General features: G+C 39.3%; 4 non-coding genes across 4 annotated transcripts; 2 read left to right on the top strand and 2 right to left on the bottom strand.

Annotated features, from left to right (window-relative positions):
• Positions 1–6,739: 6,739 nt before the first annotated feature.
• Positions 6,740–6,941, bottom strand: LOC119571806. The gene has a single exon (XR_005228654.1). It is a non-coding gene; the product is annotated as a U2 spliceosomal RNA (small nuclear RNA).
• A 1,384-nt stretch (positions 6,942–8,325) lies between these two features.
• On the top strand, positions 8,326–8,492 carry LOC119571805. Its single transcript, XR_005228653.1, has one exon. It is a non-coding gene; the product is annotated as a U1 spliceosomal RNA (small nuclear RNA).
• Positions 8,493–9,239: 747 nt separating this feature from the next.
• On the bottom strand, positions 9,240–9,357 carry LOC119571808. Its single transcript, XR_005228656.1, has one exon. It is a non-coding gene; the product is annotated as a U5 spliceosomal RNA (small nuclear RNA).
• Positions 9,358–9,905: 548 nt separating this feature from the next.
• LOC119571807 lies at positions 9,906–10,111 on the top strand. The gene has a single exon (XR_005228655.1). It is a non-coding gene; the product is annotated as a small nucleolar RNA U3 (small nucleolar RNA).
• The last annotated feature ends 5,004 nt before the right edge of the window (positions 10,112–15,115 follow it).

The following is a 15,115-nucleotide window of genomic DNA, read 5'->3' as shown; positions in this document are numbered from 1 at the left end:
ACTGAACATAAGTTTTTTTGTGCAATATATAAGACTGCTGAAAACTCTGAGAACGTAAACATACAGCAATATAAAAATATATCAATAGCATCTGGTTTTCAATAATTTTGTACATTTTAATCTTTTTGTCCCCAAACTCATACTTAAAAACACTATAAAAAAAATTTTCCTAATTGATGTTGCTAATCCCGAGTTTTCTAACCGAGAACAGGTATTTTTCACAATGATTTGGGTTTCCGTCCACACACACACACACACACACCCACATATGTATGTATGTATTATATTTTTATATTATATATATATATATATATATATATATATAAAATTATATACAATATGTATGTGTGTATATATATATACATGTATATATACACATACATATATTTTATCCCAAATAATACACTATGTACTTTTCTTATTAAGAATGCATTGAAGACAGACCACTGACCATCAAAGCGTAATTACCTGTACTAGACACGTCTATTAGCACGGTGTAACAACGGATCGTTTTACAGCTCAGTGCCTCAGTGCTCGTTCATCCTGTTTTTGTACTAAAGCCGTTTCGCAAAGCCACTCTTGCTTTGCTAACACTCGAAGAAAAATGAGTTTTGAGGATAGTTTCCGGGTGGAGTGTCGGAATACTCCGCCGCGAAAAAACTAGACCATGGAAAAAACAAATGGTATTAATTATATGATCTTAACTATACCTAAGTAAGCTAAAATAACCTTTTTATGTGGTTAGTAATACAATTCACCATGATATATTATATATATATATATTTTTAATATATATATATATATATTAAATTTATATTAGTGATCTGTGGGAATTTTTACGGAATCTAGGTAGTTTTGGCACCCCATGTGGAGTTCTTCTAAATTTAGCAAGTGGAAACACTTCTCTTATAACATACAAACAAAATGCCAACAGCATCTGGAGTTCCCAAGCAATCATCCATCCAAGTACCCAACGTTATTGAATTTCGCTGATCGGAGTCGGGGAAGTGGTGCTTTCACCGTGATATAATTGTTACGTCTGTATAGCTATGGCAAAACCCTTATGCATTTAAATTTTCCTTTAGACTCACTAGTCCTACACAGACGACAGTCATTTTTTACCGTTTTTTCTGCCCCGGAAGTCTACAAGGAATGGTACCGAACTAAAGCTTCTAAACGGGAAACCAAATATATTTTGGGAAAACTTTATCGTGATTTTTTCTTCTTTTTTTATCATTATTGCATTCCTTTTATACCTGTTGTTCTTTTTTAGATACCACTGCTAAAATTATTCTTACTAAGACAATCCCGTATTATTACAGGTCCAAGTATATTCCTAAAAATAAGTAAAATCGTTTAGAATTGGAAATTTAAAATGTTTAAATGCAGAATTGAATTTACTTTAATTCATCCTATTCGTTTTCTGCCTTCTTCCGACGCGATAATTGTACTCTATTTCCCATTGACCGAAGCATAATTTCAGTTGATTACTTTATACAATATAAGAATGCTGTTATAATTGAATAAAAATGCAAAACATAATTATTATATGTAATAAAATGCCAACACATCTGGTGTTCCCAGGCGGTCACCCATCCAAGTACTGCCCAAACCCCAAACGTTGCTTAATTTCGCTGATCGGACGAGAGCGGGCTTTCAACGTGGTTGATCTTTCCCCCAAGGGTTTTTGAAAAACTTTTAGCCAGTTTTTTCAGTGTCGTCATTTTTAAAAATTAATTTTAATGCGTGTTTTATTTTTGCTTAAAAACTTCAGACCTGACTTTTTCCAGTGATAACGATGAGATCTGCTTGTAGTAAGCTAATCACAATCGGAGTATTGGCAATTCAAAGCTATTTTACCATTTTCTTGCATCTGCCCAAACTTTGACTAATTTGGGCTGTGCAACTCTGTAAAGAATACAGGTTTTTAAACAGTATAAAAATTTTAAAATATAATTTGATATGGTTTTCAATGTGTATTCATTCTACTCCCTCTCTTGCAAGAGTAGATGTATACTAACCAAAAGCAGAAGAATTATTGAATCTTAACCTTAGTGATTTAAAAACCTTTTCCCCGTATTTTTTGTTATTTTTATAAATCATTTGTATTTTGTATTTGTATCTTTAGATTTTATTGTTATTTGTTATGCTTTAAAATATCATTATTGTCATAAAAATGGTAAAAAGGGCTATTTAAAATTGTAAATTGAATCTAATTAGCATCATTAAAGTATTGGAAAATAATATTACTGATCAAAATACAAAAAAAATTAGTATCATTGTTGTGATAAGATTCCCTCTTCAAAATTTCCCTGAGGTGGGAACAAGAGGTTCAAAAGGGCCCTATAGAAAACTTTTTTAGGATTCGTTGACCTTTGAACAAAAAGTACATTAATCATCGGTAATAACTTTCCCCGGTACGGGGTTTTTATTTTTTTGTGATCAACTACTACTTATAAGGAAAAAACTAGTCATATAGATTAAATTTAAATTTTAAAAAACTTCTATTAAAAAACCGAACCTCAGGTCACGGTGAAAAACCCTAGACTAGGTTAAAAAAAAACTCAGGATTTGAAATACGACTAAGCTTTGTTATATATCGGGAAGGGTGTGAAAGCAAAAAATTTTACCAAATATTATTAAAGTTACTTTTGCAAAAAAGGTTTAAATCCCAATCACCTTTCCCCTGTGATAAGTTGTCCTTACTGAAATCTCTAAGTTCCTCTTCCGGTTTTTTTTGTTCTCCCCTCACGTATAATAGTGTTAGGGCCGCCCCGCCTCGTCTTCGCCCCCAAACCAAGGCAGGTAGGCAGACGGCGTGCTATCCACGGGCGTGAAAACTGAACAGCTCCCAAAAGGGACCGAGCCCACAGCGTCCCAGAAAATCACGGGGGAAAAGCCACTTGGCGAGGGAGGGCACGAAAAAAACAAAAATGACAGCTTTCCTTTTTTACACAAATTTTTTACCCCTACACTTTTCTATAGCCAAAACAGGGGGAAAAAACCCGCATGTAAAATGCACGATAAGCTTATAAAAAGGGCAACACAAAATTTTTCAGGTCACAAAGGCACCAAAGGGCTTCACGGGGAGCACCCAACTCGGTCTCGGGGATTTCCCCGCTCCTCCCCTCACAGCCGCTGCGTCGTTTTTCCAGGGCCCTTTTAAGTTCCCAGCCCCGGTCATCCTTTTTTATGTTAACACATTTTTGCACAGAGACAAAGCCCCCCTGGCGTAGCTTTTTTTATAATATATATAAATTTTATATATATTATGTATTATTTTGTTGTATTTTGGGGTGGAAGGAGCCATCATTGAAATCTTTGCTGAGGTATTCATTAAGATATAGTATGTAATATATCTCCTTTCTCGTCTTTCCTACAGTGTAGCCAAAGGGAAATATCTTGGCCATAGGTGGTGGGAATAAACCATCCTACACAAATGCAAACCCAGGTTTATGTTGGTCTTGTAATGAAGAGAGTGCTCCTCTTTTTCTGTTAATGATTCTAGTGTGTGAATTTTAGCTCCAATATCTTTTTTTCAAAAAGGGACTATTATTGTTTTTGGTTGTCTATTCCAGTAAAATGTATGGGCAACTCTTGCACTTCATATGACTTCTCCATCCTGTGGATTGGCCTTTACAGCATTAAGTACCATATGCGTTGTAACTGGATTGCCCACTTAACTAACGCTGTTAACTAATTCACAAGATGGTGTTTCTGCTTCAGAAAGAAGAGTTTGTTTTTGTCCAGTTTTGATCTTCATATCTTTGGTACCCAGAAAGTTTAATGCCTGTTCAGTCAGGGTTTTTTAACTTCTTTTGCAGCCCCACCAATTGACAGACTAAAGCTAATAGAAAAATAAAGGTGAGCCATATGTATATATAGTATCGAGTATACATATACATACACATACATAATATAATATATAGTATATATATATATATCTTATATATATATATATTATACATATATACATATTATGGTTTGATTTGTTCTATCTTAGAAGAAATTTGAAATGTCTCAATTTATTTTAATTTCTTTTTGTGCGCTTTTTCATATGTTTATATATACGAAGGGCTTCAAAAAATTTTTGTGAAAAAAAGAACAGCAATTAAAAATTGTTTCAGTTATGATGCGTATTTTTCAACATATGCTGCGGTTCAGGTCAATACACTTCTGCAGACGTGGATACCAGCCTTTAAGGCCATCTAAGCTTAGATGCCTTAATCATTTAAGGTCAATCTAATTTATTGTTATTTTTTGATATCGCAGCTCATTTCCATCTTCAACCGATGGAAAATTGGATACCTATTCCAAATATTTTTTTAAAGTTTGGAAACAGAAAGAAATCGGGCTAAATTGGGGCTGAAGGTGATGTTATACGATTTCCCATTGAACTTCGGTAGCACAACTTTTAAACTACCGAGCGCTATGAGCAGGTGCATTGTGATGGTGGAAGAGATGTGTTTATAGTAACTTCTAGGGTGTGTGTTTTTTTTTTTTTTTTTTTTTTTTTTTTTTTTTTTTGTACAGTTATCTCAAATCGACATTCATAATAAGCAGATGTATTGTTTTCTTGCTTCTTGAGGAAGTCAGCTAGCAAACTCCTTCGACATCTCGGAAGACAGTGGCCTTTCCTCTTGAAACACTCTGATTTTGCTTTGAACTGGTGCCACTTTCCCCCCTGGGCAGCCACTACTTTGATTGAATTTTATCTCAGGATCCTACTGGTACAGCCCCTATTTCATCCCCTGTCAACAACTTTTCTGCAGAAAAGCTTCGAGTCCTCATCTCACTTGTTTTAAAATTTCCATTGAAAATCTACACCTCGTTTGCTGCAGATCTGGGCACAACAGCCTAGGGACTCATTGGCGAAGCTTGCTTAGCCAACTCTCCACCAGAATTGTGGTGTGCAAAACCCACAGAGAATGTTTGAGTGTCCTCCTACTGATTCATTGGTTTCTCATCTATACTTGTCAGTCCATGTTACGGACAGCATTCAGCGGTATCCTCTTATCACATCTTAAAGAAATGGTGTAGTCATGATGTTTATGTTACTAATCAGTTATGCCAAAATGTGTTTTCTGTTGAGAATAGCCATTCAGAGTACATATAGTTTAGTTTAGTCTGATCTTTCATGGTACATTATTATTATTATATTATTATTATTATTTATTATATTTATTTATTATTATTATTTTTTTTTTTTTTTCAGAAAGCTCTGATACTTATTTTACCATGTACAGTATAACGTTACATTTCCTACCATAGTTTGGTGTAGAGCATGCAAGCATTTTATATATGGCACTACAATTCACATATTGTCCATCATATAACCATAGGAAATGGTGCAAATTCGGTGTAGAAAAATAAAGTCCTAATTTAATTTAGTTGACATTACTTCTGAAATTGTTAGTATTTCTCATACTTTAACAGGATCACTTCACAAGTGCGATTGGGCCGGGTTTTCTCACCCAGATCCTCGAAGATATTCAAACCATGAGGAGGCTGTTAATGTAACCCTATGAGCTTAAAGCGGATGAAAGTGGTTGTGCTGAGAAGTTTTTGATGACGCGTGGTGACGGGTTGAATATCAAGCCACAAGAAGTATCTTAACCCAACCCCACAGATGTATCAAAGTCTGTCCCCCATTATTTTTTTTTACATACCGATGGTTCCACATGTGCCCTAGTGACCCGATCCTGATTTTTCTCCCATTTCTTTAATAAATGGCGAGAAAAAGGTCTTTCTTTTTAATACAAGTGTATCAATGCTGTTATTGATTGTTACTGGTGTTATGGTTATTAACTGTTTTATTGAAATCTTGGTAAACATTTAAGACAATGATATAATGCAAAGACCCTTTCTAAAAGTCATGAAACGGGTAAAACAGTGAGCTAGGTTGACTAATGACTGACTCCTTGGTGATTAAGCACTTTTAGTCGCCATCGCGTGTAAATACTCTAATAAACTTGTATTCAGTGGGTATGGCATGTAATCTTGCCATCCGTGCCGATTGGTTTAACTTTTGAAAAAACTGTTAAGAACAAAAATTACATTCATGTGTTGCCAAGTAAAATATAGGAAGTGTCAGTACTTGTTATTAATGTCATTTTTCATCTAAGTGTTTTAAAACCATATTTTAAATAATAGCAATATAATTTGCTCGCAGATGTAATACTTTTGTGCTTTTTCTATTACAAGTAAAACTATTAGATATAATCATATTGCTTTGTCTCTTTTGATGCCCTGATTCTTAGTATTGCCACCATGTCTAATTATATACTCGTAGTCCTGTCCCCCTTTGGTTACTTTAATGTTACGAGTAGGCACAAAGTCATGAATGTGAAGGTGCAATCAGTGATTAATTAATGAAATGACAAAATTCATAGTTATGTATGACCAAAAGTTACTCACTAAGTGCCACATGGAGTGGGACGCACGGGTGTTTTACGAACACCTTGGATGGCTGAAGTGATTTGTACCTAACCTGTGATATATCGTCAACTAGTTGATATGTGTTATTAATTAATAGCTCCTCAGAGAGATTGGTCAGTCTAGGCGGTACTGCAATAAGTGGCCAGTTCTCAGAAATCATTTTAAATTCGTTTTTATTTGCAGAAAGGTAACCGTTGAAGTCAATTTTTCTGAAGCAGTGTATACCATCTGGTTAAGAAAGGGGTTAATCTTAATGGTTGTTTATTACTTGCAAATAATATAATTAGATGATATCCACCCGGAGGAGTGGACCAATCCCGAGGTACTACTGCAATACCGGGCCGATCCGCGGCAAAGATGGAGCTCACAGCCCCTGCACTTCCGCCATTTTCCAAAAATCAGTTTACTATCGTAGATCCAACATGGGGATCGGTATCAGATATTAAGCTGATAAGAACATGATAACTACACGTTGATCTTAGCGCAAAAGGCCGAGAAGCGATACTGAAACAAGGTGTGTGTGCGCTGTCCCGAGAAAATGTTTCTGAAGACTTGCTATGATATTCTTTATAGAGAGAAGGATTTAAGCACATGACATTGGAATTATTGAAATCGTTGATTGGGGCATATGAAAATGTTTCCTGTATGAAAATTCCCAGAAACTATTGCGGGGATTGTACAAGGATAACTTTATCGGACAAATAACTTGTAGCTTTCTTAGCCAACTATCACAAACCTCTTTATTAACACAACTTCACACCCACAGACACAGGTGCCCTGCAACACACACAAACACACACATAGAATATAGTGCCCCAAGGCCTATACTACTGGGTATATAAATATTTAGACCCTGTATAATTCTGCCCCAACTGACGTCCATGTGTATGTATTACTCGTAAAAACTGTCAGCGCACACACTAACACGCCCACGACGACACTTTCGTACATATTCTGTATTTGCATTATACAAGAAAATTGTGTGTATATATATATATATATATTATAATATATATATATATATATATATATATATCTCTATATATATATATATATATTATTATATATATGGAAACCTTAACGAAAGAAAATTATTTTTTCTGGGTATACTTGATTAAAACATTCTATGAGCGTTACTATATGCTATATATATATATATATATTATCTATATATATATATATATATATACTATATATATACTATCTAGAGAGAGAGAGAGAGAGAGAGAGAGAGAGAGAGAGAAGAGAGCAAGAGTATTGCGATATTTGATATAGTCTAACGTAATATAACCAAGATTTGAAAATGCATATCCCTGTGTGCATTTATATCAGGTTTAATATTACCTTTCTACAAATATTTTCGTTCATGTTTCCATCTTGTATTTAAGATTTACGAAGGGTTTGATGAATATGTGTGAGTGTGCATATGTGGGTTTATATATATTATATATATATAATATTATATATATATATTATATATTATATATATATACATATATATTTATTATATATTATATATATATATTATATATCTATATCCCTATAGATATCTATATATACATATATATATATTATTATATATATCTATATATATATTTATATATATAAGCAACCTACGAAAATTGCTATACAATGTCACGGATATGATAAAAGTAGCATACGGAAATACATCTGGAAAAAAGTCTTATATACTATAATTTATGAAATAATAAGGATTGTTGATCATTGACATCTTGTTCCCAAATACAGTTTATAATATGAAGCATAATTGTAGTTCACTATTAGATCTTCGCAACAGAAAGTTCAATTTGATATTTGTAATTAGGTGTTATAGAGCGCGTGGGTTCTCAGTAAGTGTGAGCGTGTCGGCGGTGGGTTGTATTATGCATACTTACCTGGCACAGGAGATACCGTGATCATGAGGCGGTTTTCCCAAGGCGAGGCCTCACCATGGCACTTCCGGTGGGCGCTGACCCTTGCGATTAAACCCAAATGTGGTTAACTCGATGCGCAATTTTTGTTTAGTGGGGGACTGCGTGTCGCTCTATCCCCCTTTTTACAATCGTTATACAAATACCGCTATCCCCTTTTTTAGCAGATCGTTTTATAAACAGATATCCGCTATCCCCTTTTTACATATCGTTATACAAAATTATTACATTGAACTAGCTCTCTTGTGTGGGCGAGAGAAAGATTCTTAAATGGCGTACATCTCTTAAATGCTTATGGTTTTGATATATCCCCATTACATATATATGATAAGCAACTCAATAGAAACGACCTGTCCGAGTGGCTATTATTTATTCTCGTAAATTATTCTTTTACCTACCGGACATACAGATCTTGTAATCCTATATTAGCTATCCAATTTACTGAATCGATTGGAGATTACTCAGTTGCAGAAAAAATACAATATCGAAGACATTGACAACTATTTATTATTATTATTATTATTATTCTTATTATTATTTTTTTTTTCATATAACTACCACTATATAGAAGAAACATTTGATTTTTTCCTTTTATGTAAATGTTGTTTGATCAGTTAGTTGCTTAACTTTTGCGTAATCAATTTGAGTCGTACTATTTGTTCAAGAATATGTTGTTTTTCCCCTTCGAAATATAATGTTAATACTTCCTAAAACTTCAGATGGTGGGTTTTAGATGAGAATGAAAGTGTATGAATTCTTAGGGTCTAGCTTGAAATGGAATGGGCATTCTAACAGGTTTATTAGAAAACTGAATCCCCTTGAACTATATACATTAGATCAAATGTATATAGTCTTAACATATCATTTTAATGAACCCACCGAAGTGGGCTATAGAATAAAATTGAATAAGACACTAAGTTGTTCCCCTCCACGGAAACCTTTAGTAAAAGGCGAAAGATTTATGCGTTTTGAAGGGAAACCAGAGTTAGGTATAAATGGTCACCCAGTAACCAACAAAGGTAGGCTGGGGAATACTAGAACGATAAATATAAGAGCAAGAAAGGTTTATCGTGAAGTAAATAGATATTTATCTTACAAGGATTAGCACACTTAAAAGCAAATGTGTAATCATGATGTTCAAATTAACCAAGTATAATTGTCAGGCAGATTTAACTTAATTAGATATAACACTTGAAATTGAAACGTCGCATATGAATACCGTTACTATCATAAACAATCAACATCGATTTTTTTAAAGATTCATGAATCTTTGGATTCAAAAACAAAATCATCTAGGAGTAGTTAATATATATATATGCACCTAAAATTTCGTTGGAAATATCACTGAAGAAATATGCTTTCCTAGTAGATATGGTTTAGTTTAGTTGCACCTCTATGGCTTATTAGTTTTGAAATGGTCAAACTATGCCCACATATTGCATCATACATGTACCAACATATCGCGTGAAAATCCGGTGTAGTAGAACGAAGTTGTTAGTAAAAAGTAGTCTGTGAATGAACATCGAACTCGAAACCATGATCATACTTTATAGGACCACTACTATAGTGCGATTGCCGGGTTTCTCGCCGAGATTCTCGGAATATATTCAGCCACGATGAGGACTGTTAGTGTAATCCTCTGAGCGGGAAGCGGCTGTCAAGTGTTGTGCTTGAGAGATTTGATGACCGTTCTGACTCGGTTTACCGATGCTCAGAGGAGGATATCAATCCACAAGTCTGGAAGTATAGTAAACTCCTAACAAGGAAAAAAAAAACATAATTACCAAAACTGGAGCTTGCCACTTATAGAAGAAAATTTAAACAAAAATGTAAGTAAACAATTTTCACTAATATTTGGTATTTAAATGTTTACATGAAAATTTCATTAATAAACAACTATTTGTTGGGAAAATATAAATATAGACACTGATACTTGCTATAGCAGAACTATTACATACTGATACCATTACTTCTTTATCTACAGTTGATATTTTATGCATCCCACGTCTTTTATTATTGTGAATATTTATTACTACTGCAATTTGTAGATACCGGTAAATTCTGTACCCATCTGTTACTTCTGTAAATATATGGCACCACAACCACGTTCCGCCTATCCCCCTTATTGCATTTCGTTATGCGGAAGTAATTCCTCGGAAAACCCCCTGTATAAGTCAAAATTAATGAATGGTATAGCATCTCTTAAATATTTTCAGTTGATAATCCCAGTGCTTTCATTTAAACTTGCCCAAAGAAGAAAACTTGCCTGCCCGATTCTTATTATGCGGGTAAATTATTAGCAACATTGCAAAAATGTATTGATTTGTATTCCGATATTAGCTACTGATATTCGAACCATTGGAGGTGTACAAAACAGAAAATATCCCACTAATATACAATACGAAAGAATTGGGTAGTGAAAAAATTTTTGACTTATAGGGTGTAAGTATCAGTAATATGTTTTGGAAAAATGTAATGTTACATTTACTTAACCCAAAACGTGGGCATGGCATGGGGGATACTCCCATGCTCACTGTGAGTTTACTTTATTTTTTATATTTTTATTTTATTATTATTATTTTTTACACATAGAAGGCTACACTTGTTACAAGTCACTAATGAGGCAATTGCAAGTACTACCTATCTCGTCTGTTTACCCTTTTCCCTGTTTTTCGAAAATATTTTATATTGTTCGTACCAAGATCAGTAACATAATAATAATGTCTATACTAAACTAACACCATCGATATTCATAGCATTAGTAAAAAAAACCCCTTTTCCCGCAAATTCAAGCAAAGGTGAAATCAGGTAAGGCGCAAGGCCCTAAATAGACTCCTTTGTGGCTAAACACTTACAGAGCAATAATAATAATAATAATAATGTTAGGGCCGACCGCCTCGTCTCTCTCCCAAACCAACACAAGGCAGGTAGGCAGACGGCGTGCTATCCACAGGGTCGTGAACACTGACAGCTCCAGAGGCACCGAACACCACAGCGTCCCAAACACCAGGAGAGGAAACGCCAAGTGGCGAGGCAGGGCCGAAGTAAACACAAAATGACAGTCTTTCCTTTTATTTACACAAGTTATTTACCCGTACACTTTTCTATAGTCACAATACAGGGGGAAACCAGCATGTCACACTGCACGATACTGCTTATAACAGGGAAACAAAAAGTTATAATCAGGTCACAAGGGCACACCACGAGGTCTTCACAGGAGGAGCACCCAACTCCGTCTTTTGGCTTGTTCCTCCGCTCACAGCCAGCTGCGTCATGTTTGCCCAGGTTCCCTTTCATTTTTAACACATGTTTCGCACAGTCTCCGAAAGACCCACAGGCGTAGCACTATCCCCCCTATCAAGCAGACGAACCCGTTCTGCTCTGACATACCTAAACCTGAAAAACTACAGAAAATTTAAATAAAATCAGTTCTCAGAAACACAAAAATCTTTCATCCAGCGCGGTTTTCTTCGCTCTCTTTTGAGTCGCTCTGGAGGAGGAGTGGGCGGCGGTAGATTGGCCAGTGGCCCCCAGGGGGATATCTTCTGCCCCAAGACCTGGCTCATGGTCACCATTGACGTCTGCTGCATCGCCCTCACCGTCCAAATGCTCGTCCCCCCATCTCGGTCAGCGTCTGCCACGTCCTCATCGCCGCAAACTGGGGCTAACGTCATCTTCTTTTTCACCATGGCCCCAGGAGTAGCTTCCGGGGCCCATGGTAAGCCACAGCCGGTGCGCCAAGTCCTCGAGGAAGTCAGGCAACGGCCCCACACCAACCAACTCCTCGCTCACCGACGACTCTTCTGGAGCTCCACTTCCTCCAAGTGCCCAGCTTTGCACCAGCTGGCACCTTCGGTCCTTATCAGAAAAGTTAGCTACTAAAACTGTAACTAACCCCTCCCCTGGTCCAACAAGGCTCCACCCAACCGCACGCCATCAGCCAGCTGCAGGTTTGGATGGGCTCCACGAGGCCCTCTACTCCACGCATCACTCTTGACAGTCGACACCGGATTATAGACTCTGTCCTGGGGGCAAGGTGCAGTCGCTCAGCCATAACTACCTCTGCACAGCCAACCTCTGGAAGCAAGGGCCCCATCTTCACCGGGGCACTCTCACCAGCTTCCATCCAAGGTCGACACACCCTTACTCTGCGTAGGTAGTCAAGGCCCAGCAAGCAGTGCTCGTCCAGATCGGCCACATACACCGCCAGCCGCTGCACCGTGCTGCCCACGCCAATACGAGCCTCCACTGGCCCCTTGAGCTGCACACAATGCCCGTGACAGCACACATCTCTGTGGTGGTCGAAATCGCATAGTGGCCCAAAATATCAGGCCGCAATAGGGTCTTCTCAGCCCCATGTCCACTGTCAGGCGGCATGGCTTCCCATCTATTGAGCCCTCCACCTGCATCGTGCTGGTTCGACGGCAGCTTACCCAAGTCGGGGCCCGGAAACCCAGGACGGCTGGGTTTCGGCCCCCTTCTCCAGCCTGTCCGAGGTTTCCGCCTGTACCACTTCCTTAGCCTTAGGACATGCACTCGGATGGGGACCATACCTACCACAGTCCTTGCAGCACTGCTGGAAGGCATCAGAATCCGTCCAGTTGAGAGGAGTGTTCTCTCCCCTCCCTCTGACACTGACTACGTCTGTGCCCTTCCTCACTGCAGCCCCAACACAAGCCTTGGGAAAGTGCTAGGGCTCACCTTCCCCCAATGCTACCTTCTCCACTTTAGCCTTCCGGCCCGGAGGTCACGGCGGGGCTGAGCAGCTGGCCCTAGGCCACTGGTTGCCTTCAGGAAGGCCTCGAACCCAAGGCCCTTGCCAGCGCCACCTGCAGGTCCTCAGGGTGGCCTCCTCAATGTAGATTTGCAGATGCTGGTCCTGCAAAGCGTCAAAAAAAGAAATCGCGGGCCAGGACCACGATCATATCTTCCGCAGCCGCAGGGGACGACCTCCTTACCAGCGCCTCCACATCCTGCGCCAGCTGGGACAGTGTCTCGCCATGCTCACGAGTTTCCCCTTCTTCAAGTGGGCCCGATATACCTCGGCCTGGTGGTTGGGGCCCGAAACGGCGTTTCAAAGCCTCCGCCACGCTGGTGTAAGAGGCATGTTGGGATGCTGCAGATGCCCCAACACTTCCACCGCGGGGCCCCTTAGCGCGTTACCAGCTGTAGGGCCTTCTCTTTCCTGGCTCCAGCCCTGGGCAGATGCCCGTATTTCAAATTGGGCGACATTGCCTCCCAGCCACCTTCCCGTCGTACTCAACTACCCTTTCGCTTCACAGAATGTCTGGAGGCCCAGGGGCGCGGGGTGGAGAACGCGTGCCGTGAACTAACACGCCCCGGGGGGGGGGAAGGGGGTGAGGGGCAACGAGGCGGGTTGACCGGTCCGAGTTTGCCGCCACCTCTATCCATGGGAGCGGTTCCGATGGGTCCCCAAATTCTGCAGCGACCACTGGCTCCGACACGACGCTGCGAGGCCTGGGGGTTTCCGCCACGGGGCCCCCAGGCAGACCCCAGTAAAAACCCGACACTCTGGCATCTGTTGCCAGAACCTCGTCTGCCCTTTTCTGCTTGCAGCGTTACTACCTCGTGACGCCGCCTTTCCTCCTTCACTTCCTCCCTCAGGCCCTGAACCTCGCCCTTCAGAGTCTGCACCTCCTCCATCAGTTCACTCTTCACGCTGTTGCAGGCCTGTCGGTGTACTGCTGAGTTTCCATTTCACAGATGCAAGATTGCTCTGTAGCACCTCAACAAGTTGGCAGAACTGTTCCTCTGCCTTCCTTGCCTGCATCTCGACGAGATGGTGCGCCTGCTCGCGTGCCCTCTGTGCCTGCTCTTCTGCCCTTTGGTGCCATTTCCTCCTCATACCGGCCAGCATGGCAGTGATCAGGTCGATCTGGCTCGGCTTCACCTCTCTCGTGCCTGCCTGAGTCATAGCCTCCTCTCGCTCATGGCTGCCGCCATCTTTGGGCGACATGATAAATCGGCGCGTCACTGATCAAATATCCAAATCCCACTCCTGACACCATTTGTTACGCCGGTCGGGCCCCGTCTCTCTGCCACCAACACCAAAGCAGGCTAGGCAGACGGCGTGTTATATACAGGGTCGTGAACACTGAACAGCTCCAAGAGGGCACCGAACACCACAGCGTCCCAGAACACCAGGAGAGGAAACGCCAAGTGGCGAGGCAAGGGGACGAAAGTAAAAACAAAATGACAGTCTTTCCTTTATTTACACAAGTTATTTACCCCTACACTTTTCTTAGGCACATACAGGGGGAAACCAGCATGTCACACTGCACGATACTGCTTATAACAGGGCAACACAAAGTTATATCAGGGCACAAGGCACACACGAGGTCTTCACAGGAGGAGCACCCAACTCCGTCTCTTGGCTTGTTCCTCCGCTCCAAACCAGCTGCGTCAAAGTTGCCCAGGTTCCTTTTATGTTAACACATGTTCGCACAGTCCCCCGAAAGACCCACGGCGTAGCAAAATAATAATAACTAACAATAACAATAACAATAACAATAAAAAATAGGTACAGTATTTTCCCCCTGGCGACATTGAGTTAAATGTTGTTTACTTTTATGAGACTAGCTTCAGTAGCAACATTTGGCATATTAATCTATTGTGCATGTTTTTCTTCACTTAAGGATTTTATTCTCAAAATATTCTGAACACAAAAATAACAGTTATTTCATTCCCCAATTAAAATTAACGTTTCCATCGTTCCCTTTTAAGGG

The sequence above is a fragment of the Penaeus monodon genome, unplaced genomic scaffold, assembly GCF_015228065.2.
Source record: "Penaeus monodon isolate SGIC_2016 unplaced genomic scaffold, NSTDA_Pmon_1 PmonScaffold_8060, whole genome shotgun sequence".
Taxonomy (NCBI): domain Eukaryota; kingdom Metazoa; phylum Arthropoda; class Malacostraca; order Decapoda; family Penaeidae; genus Penaeus; species Penaeus monodon.
Note: the sequence above shows the minus strand (reverse complement) of the source record. Positions and strands in the feature narration are given on the sequence as shown.